The 7,106-nt window shown below is 45.4% G+C and overlaps 1 long non-coding RNA gene across 1 annotated transcript; it reads right to left on the bottom strand.

Annotated features, from left to right (window-relative positions):
- Positions 1–492: 492 nt before the first annotated feature.
- On the bottom strand, positions 493–1,210 carry LOC120316461. Its single transcript, XR_005558967.1, has 2 exons — positions 908–1,210; positions 493–698 (listed from the first exon to the last, which is right to left on the bottom strand). It is a non-coding gene; the product is annotated as an uncharacterized LOC120316461 (long non-coding RNA).
- Between the last annotated feature and the right edge of the window lie 5,896 nt (positions 1,211–7,106).

Here is a 7,106-nt window from a genome sequence, read left to right as displayed (position 1 = left end):
ACCTGCTTCAACCACAGGATGGCACTGTTTTTTGACCCTTAATAGCATTCAATAGCTTCAATAGATAAATAATAATAATCTTAAAATCATATTAAAAGGGTTTATTTCCTTTTGTGGCTGCTATTTCTTCTTTAACCGTATTAATTCTTTAATTCTTCCCAGAGGGTTTGACCGCTTTAGTCTCAATAAATAACTTCCCCTCTCCCAGGAAACAGGCGATGGGAGCATAAAGCGGGCCTCCTGTGGACTTTCCTCACTGTTTTTAAATATCCCTAGGCTACAACCATGGACTCCAGAAGATGGTAGAGGACAGGAAGACCTGGAGGAATGTTGTCCATGGGGTCGCGATGGGTCGGACACGACTTCGCAATTAACAACAACAGGCGACAACCAACACAAACAAAGAGGTTACCAACAGAATAAGAGACGTGGAGTTCCAGCTAGAACTTAACAGAATCTTTCTCTGCAGCAAGAAAATGGAAAGCATCTCAATTCTGCATATAATCTTTATTTTATTTTGCATTTATTAAATTTTCAGAACTTTTTAAACAGCATTTTAAGCATTTTCCTGCTCAACAAGAAAAAGTTCTGTTGGAAGAAGGGACGTTCCCCATCAGCGCCCCAGAGGTGGCTGATGGGACTTGTAATCCAGTGGAAGCCCAAGTAGCCCTCTGATCTCTCAATCCTAAAAAGCACAGCTGCAAAAATGATGGGGATATTTTAAAAACTGGGCCTTTGCAACGGGAGAGGGAGGGGGGTGGCACCCTCCAACCCTACTCCAGCCTCAGGCACAAGGCTGCCTGACGGGATGGGATTTGTAGTCCAACGGGTCTCCGGGCGGGGCGAAGGCTCGAGGAGGCGGCATTACGCAGTCTAATCGCCTTCACCTGTGCGGGCCGAGGCATACCTGACAGTGATGAGCCGTTACCCGCGCTGCGGCCGTCTCCATGGCAACCGGTGCGCGAGCTGGGAAACCAGCCGAGCGTTCGCACCTGTTTGCGCGGGAAAGAGCGCGCGCCTTTCCCGCCCAGCACCCTCCCTCGCGGGCTCCTGTCTGCACACCCATCTCGCTCGTGATTGGCTGCTCCGAAAACGCTTCCCTCGGATTGGCTGAGCGGCCTCTCCCCTCTCCGGAAGGCGGGGGCATTTAAAAAGTCGGCGGGCTCCTCAGGCTGAGTGCAAAAATAAAAGCGAGCGCGCTGCAGAGGCAGCCGCCGCCGCTACCGCGTCTCTTTTTCCTCAAAAGAGACGCGGTAGCGGCGTCTCCTGCCTCTGCAGCGCGCTCGCTTTTCTTTTGGCACTCAGCCTGAGGAGCCCGCCGATTTTTTCCTTTTTGCTGCGGGGCGCCGGAAGGCAAAAATGTCTCTCTCCGGCGCTCCCGCGGCCCAAGTCCTCGAGCTCGAGGCCGGGCAGGGCCTTTTGAGCTTTGAGGTAAATGTACCTGAGACTTTTACCTTTTAGGGATGCGGAGGGGGGCGTGAGTTTTTAAGCTAATTAATAGCTTATTGTTCTCGAGGAGTCAGGATAGCACCTGTGGTAATTTTAACCACGGCGTGTATTCTTACGAGTAAACCGCTAGTGGTAGCGGAGGTAATACCTTTTATTCAAAGGACTCCAATACCATAGGTCACTAAAGATACTTATCTCAGTCTTTCGCTCGGGGAATAACGCAAACCGCTGTGTCTTAAAGTAATTCTAGTCAAGTTCTTAAACTTTTGGTGGAACCTGAGGAATAAAGTGAATTCTTGGGGTAATTTTAGCCAAGAATTCAAGTTCTTATAATAAAATTTTGGTGGAACCTGAGGTAATCTCAGCCATGTCCTTTTTAAAGGGACCAAACCACCAAAGGTGAATAGGAGTTAAAATTAGCTTTAAAGGTAAAATTATCTCAGGAACTGACTTTCCTCTTAGGAATAAAATGAATTTTTGGGGTAATTTTAGCCAAGAATTCAAGCTCTTAGAATAAAATTTTGGTGGAACCTGAGGTAATCTCAGCCATGTCCTTTTTAATGGGACCAAACCAGCAAAGGTGAATAGGAGTTAAAATTAGCTTTAAAAGTAAAATTATCTCAGGAACTGATTTTCCTCTTAGGAATAAAATGAATTCTTGGGGTAATATTAGACAAGAATTCAAGTTCTTAGAATAAAATTTTGGTGGAACCTGAGGTTATCTCAGCCATGTCCTTTTTAAAGGGACCAAATCACCAAAGGTGAATAGGAGTTAAAATTGGCTTTAAAGGTAAAATTATCTCAGGAACTGACTTTGCTCTCAGGAATAAAGTGATTTTTTTGGAATCTGAGATAATTTTAGTCAAGGCACAAGCCCCTAAAAGAAGCAAAATATGTAATAATAATAATAAGTTGGAAGGGACCTTAGAGGTCATCTAGTCCAACCCTCTGCTCAGGCAGGAAACCCTATACCAGGGGTAGGCAACCTTGGCGCTTTTATGACTTGTGGACTTCAACTCCCAGAATTCCTGAGCCAGCATGGCTCAGCTTGGAAAGTTCCCTTTCCCCTCAACATGGCTGGCTCAGGAATTCTGGGAGTTGAAGTCCAGAGGTCTTCAAACGTGGCCCTTTTATGATTTGTGGACTTCAGCTCTCAGAATTCCTCAGCCAGCGTGCCAATCCACAAGTCATAAAAGGGCCAAGTTTGAAGACCTCTGCCTTAAAAGAAGCAAAACATGTAGAAAACAGGCTAGTGGCTTAAAGGAACAATGTTACAAGTCATTGTATTTTGTAAATCTTTAAAGGTAAAATTATCTCAGGAACTGACTTTCCTCTTAGGAATAAAGTGAATTCTTGGGGTAATTTTAGCCAAGAATTCAAGTTCTTAGAATAAAATTTTGGTGGAACCTGAGGTAATCTCAGCCATGTCCTTTTTAAAGGGATCAAACCACCAAAGGTGAATAGGAGTTAAAATTTTTCTTTAAAAGTAAAATTATCTCAGGAACTGACTTTCCTCTTAGGAATAAAGTGAATTCTTGGGGTAATATTAGACAAGAATTCAAGTTCTTAGAATAAAATTTTGGTGGAACCTGAGGTTATCTCAGCCATGTCCTTTTTAAAGGGACCAAACCACCAAAGGTGAATAGGAGTTAAAACTGGTTTTAAAAGTAAAATTATCTCAGGAACTGATTTTCCTCTTAGGAATAAAATGAATTCTTGGGGTAATTTTAGCCAAGAATTCAAGCTCTTAGAATAAAATTTTGGTGGAACCTGAGGTAATCTCAGCCATGTCCTTTTTAAAGGGACCAAACCACCAAAGGTGAATAGGAGTTAAAATTGGCTTTAAAAGTAAAATTATCTCAGGAACTGACTTTCCTCTTAGGAATAAAGTGAATTCTTGGGGAAATATTAGACAAGAATTCAAGTTCTTAGAATAAAATTTTGGTGGAACCTGAGGTTATCTCAGCCATGTCCTTTTTAAAGGGACCAAACCACCAAAGGTGAATAGGAGTTAAAATTGGCTTTAAAGGTAAAATTATCTCAGGAACTGACTTTCCTCTTAGGAATAAAGTGAATTCTTGGGATAATTTTAGCCAAGAATTCAAGTTCTTAGAATAACATTTTGGTGGAACCTGAGGTAATCTCAGCCATGTCCTTTTTAAAGGGACCAAACCACCAAAGGTGAATAGGAGTTAAAATTGGCTTTAAAAGTAAAATTATCTCAGGAACTGACTTTGCTCTCAGGAATAAAGTGATTTTTTTGGAATCTGAGATAATTTTAGTCAAGGCACAAGCCCCTAAAAGAAGCAAAATATGTAATAATAATAATAAGTTGGGAGGGACCTTAGAGGTCATCTAGTCCAACCCTCTGCTCAGGCAGGAAACCCTATACCAGGGGTAGGCAACCTTGGCGCTTTTATGACTTGTGGACTTCAACTCCCAGAATTCCTGAGCCAGCATGGCTCAGCTTGGAAAGTTCCCTTTCCCCTCAACATGGCTGGCTCAGGAATTCTGGGAGTTGAAGTCCAGGGGTCTTCAAACGTGGCCCTTTTATGATTTGTGGACTTCAGCTCCCAGAATTCCTCAGCCAGCGTGCCAATCCACAAGTCATAAAAGGGCCAAGTTTGAAGACCTCTGCCTTAAAAGAAGCAAAACATGTAGAAAACAGGCTAGTGGCTTAAGGGAACAATGTTACAAGTCATTGTATTTTGCCTTCTTTCACAAGTAGGATAAAACACATAAAACCCCTTTGACTGATTGCTTTTCTAACCTCTGAACATCCACTGTTCATTTGGTGATGTTGATTTTTTTATTTCCAAGGCATGAATCCATGTAGACGAAGAAGAAGACATCAACAGTAAGACAGATGGTTTAATTCGCTCTCCAGTATATTATGAAAGTAAGGAAGCCTGGCAGGTACTGTTTGCAACATGTTAACTACTGCAAAAATCTTTGGGTCTTGCTAAAGTTTATCTTAAGACTTGCTTTAGCAAAGTTTTTTTTAAACATTACAAAGTATCAAGGGTAAAAAGAGCAGTCATAAGTGACAAACATGCCTAAAAAGTAGCAAAAAATTTCTGACCCAAGACAATTTTACCTATTGGCTGTGGATCTTAGAATCAGACAGATACCAGCCTCCTCCAGTACCTGAGGACTCCCTCAGTGAGACTCTAGCCAGAAGGGAATCCTTTGGGATCACCTCCCTCCCACCTTCACACCCTTGGAAATAATGCCAATACCAGCCAGACTTCTTAGAAGCAAAAGTAAACCTGGTGATGCAATTTAATACGAGGAATACCAATAAAGAAGAATATTTGTGGTTAACACTTGAAATGAGGTGTCTTTGGTGCTCTCTGAGCTTGGCGGTTTTCTTGTAGACCAGGCATGTCCAAACTCGCGACGTCATGTGACGTCATGCAATGTATCGGGCCGGTTTTGCCCTTGCCGGCAATGGGGTGGGCGTGGCTTCCACATGACATGTCCGGCCCATGTTGTAGACGTTTCTTTACCAAACTAGGGAACATCATCAGTGCTTGAAGGGAGTGCAGTTTGTTCCCAGTTTATGTTCTAGTGCAGTGGTGGCGAACCTATGGCACGGGTGCCAGTGGTGGCACTCGGAGCCCTCTCTGTGGGCACATGTACCGTTGCCCCAGCCTTGCCTCCCCCGCGACCTCCTCCTCTCCAGCAGCTCCCCTGAAGGAGACTCGCCCTCGAGCGTGGCCCACACAGAGCAGCGCAGCCAAGGACATGGCAGCCAGGCAGCGTAGACAAGACTCTGCCCTCACACCCCATCATGCAGTTGATGCTGCAGGGCGCGGGCAGAGGGCGTGGCTGCCATAGCGCTGCTGGGCTGCCTGGGTGATCTGTGGAGGGCCATGGAGGTGGTAAGTGGTCCTATGGGCAGGTGGGGTGGGGGTGAAGGGGTGGAGCAGGGGCAGGGCCAGTTTTTGGGCACTTGGTCTCTAAAAGGTTCGCCATCACTGTTCTAGTGGCTCCTTTCAGTGTTGGCGAAAATGGTCTTGGAGGTTCTTTGTTGCGCTATGTGTTGTTAGCTTCTTTGGCAGCTCCTTGATTAGGGTATTGTTTACTTCTTGATTGTTGGTCTGGAAATTTAGCCTTGGCAATGGTTCATAGAACCAAAAAGAAAATATCAATGGCCCTTTTTAATGTTAGGTTGGCCATTGATCTGTAAAAGATGTTATAGTTTTCTAGCTTTGCAGACTGAGCAGAGGAAGTGCACTCTTCTGCTGAATATTCTTCGAAAGAGACAACGTTGCCGGGCACGACTGAGGAAGAAACAAAGGAGAAAGAAGAAAAAAGAAGAAAAAAAGAGCAAGGAAATGTCTCCAGCTCAAACCCTCTTAGTCTTCGGCTGTGATGGCACCCTGTACACTGAGAGGTATGTTTAGTTGAGTCTTATATTCTTTAAAGCTTTAGGACAGGGGTCTCCACACTTGGCCCTTTTATGACTTGTGGACTTCAACTCCCAGAGTTCCTCAGCCAGCATGCTGGGAGTTGAAGTCCACAAGTCATAAAAGGGCCAGGTTTGGAGACCCCTGCTTTAGGATATGGAGGGAGGTGGATGGTCTTCCACTAATTATGCCTAGGTAAGCAAGGGTAACCCCTGTGTCTGTGGTAATAGTAACCACTGTGTGTTGTGCATTCTTAGGAGTAAAACCCCAATTCCAACTGAAGTAATGTTGACTTTTTTTATTTCAAAGGCACGAATCCAAAATGACCTGTAGACGAAGAAGACATCAACAGTAAGACAGATGGTTTAATTCACTCTTCGTTGTATCATGAAAGTGAGGATGCCTGGCAAGTACTGTTTGGGCCTTTCCGAAGTTTACCCTAAGGCAGTGGTGACGAACCTATGGCACGTGGGACAGAGGTGGCACTCTGAGCCCTCTCTATGGGCACGCGTGCCGTCGCCCCAGCCCCACCTCCCCCCGCGGCCCCCTGTTCACCAGCAGACCCCCGGAGGAGAATCACCCCTGAGCGTGGCCCACGTGCAGCAGCCCAGCCAAGGACATGGCAGCCGGGCAGTGGGGATAAGACTCCGCCCTCGCACCCTGTCGCATGCAGATGATGCTGTGGGGCGCAGGCAGAAGGCGTGGCTGCCATGGCACTGCAGGACCACCTGGGAGATCTGCGACGGGCCATGGAGGCGGTAGGTGGCCCTGCGGGATGGCAGAGCAGGATGGGGAGGCGGGCAGGCGAGAGCTGAGGCAGGGCGGCTTTTGGACACTCTAAAAGATCTAAAAGGTTCGCCATCACTGCCCTAAGGCTTGCTTTAGCAGTTTTTTAAAAAATGGTCTTGGAGGTTCTTTGTTGTGCCATTTGTTGTTAGCTTCTTTGGCAGTTCCTTGATTAGGACATTCTTTACTTCTTGACTGTTGGTCTGATGTTAATCATAGTATTAATCTATGCGTATCTCAGTGTGGATTGCTGGTGAAGAGGTGTTGTCTTTTTTGTAAAGTGGGTACATATTGTTTCTGTCTGTCTATTGATGGCTAATTTGTCAGAGTGACAGGCTCCTAGAAATTTATTAGTGTTTTTGGACATTGCTTGGTCTAGGACAGGGGTAGGCAACCTTGGCTCTTTTATGACTCGTGGACTTCAACTCCCAGAATTCCTGAGCCAGAATGGCTGGCTCA

Source organism: Crotalus tigris, unplaced genomic scaffold (genome assembly GCF_016545835.1).
Source record: "Crotalus tigris isolate CLP2741 ecotype Arizona unplaced genomic scaffold, ASM1654583v1 scf7180000019364.2947544272:3078424, whole genome shotgun sequence".
Taxonomy (NCBI): domain Eukaryota; kingdom Metazoa; phylum Chordata; class Lepidosauria; order Squamata; family Viperidae; genus Crotalus; species Crotalus tigris.
This window is presented reverse-complemented; position numbering and strand designations above follow the sequence as displayed.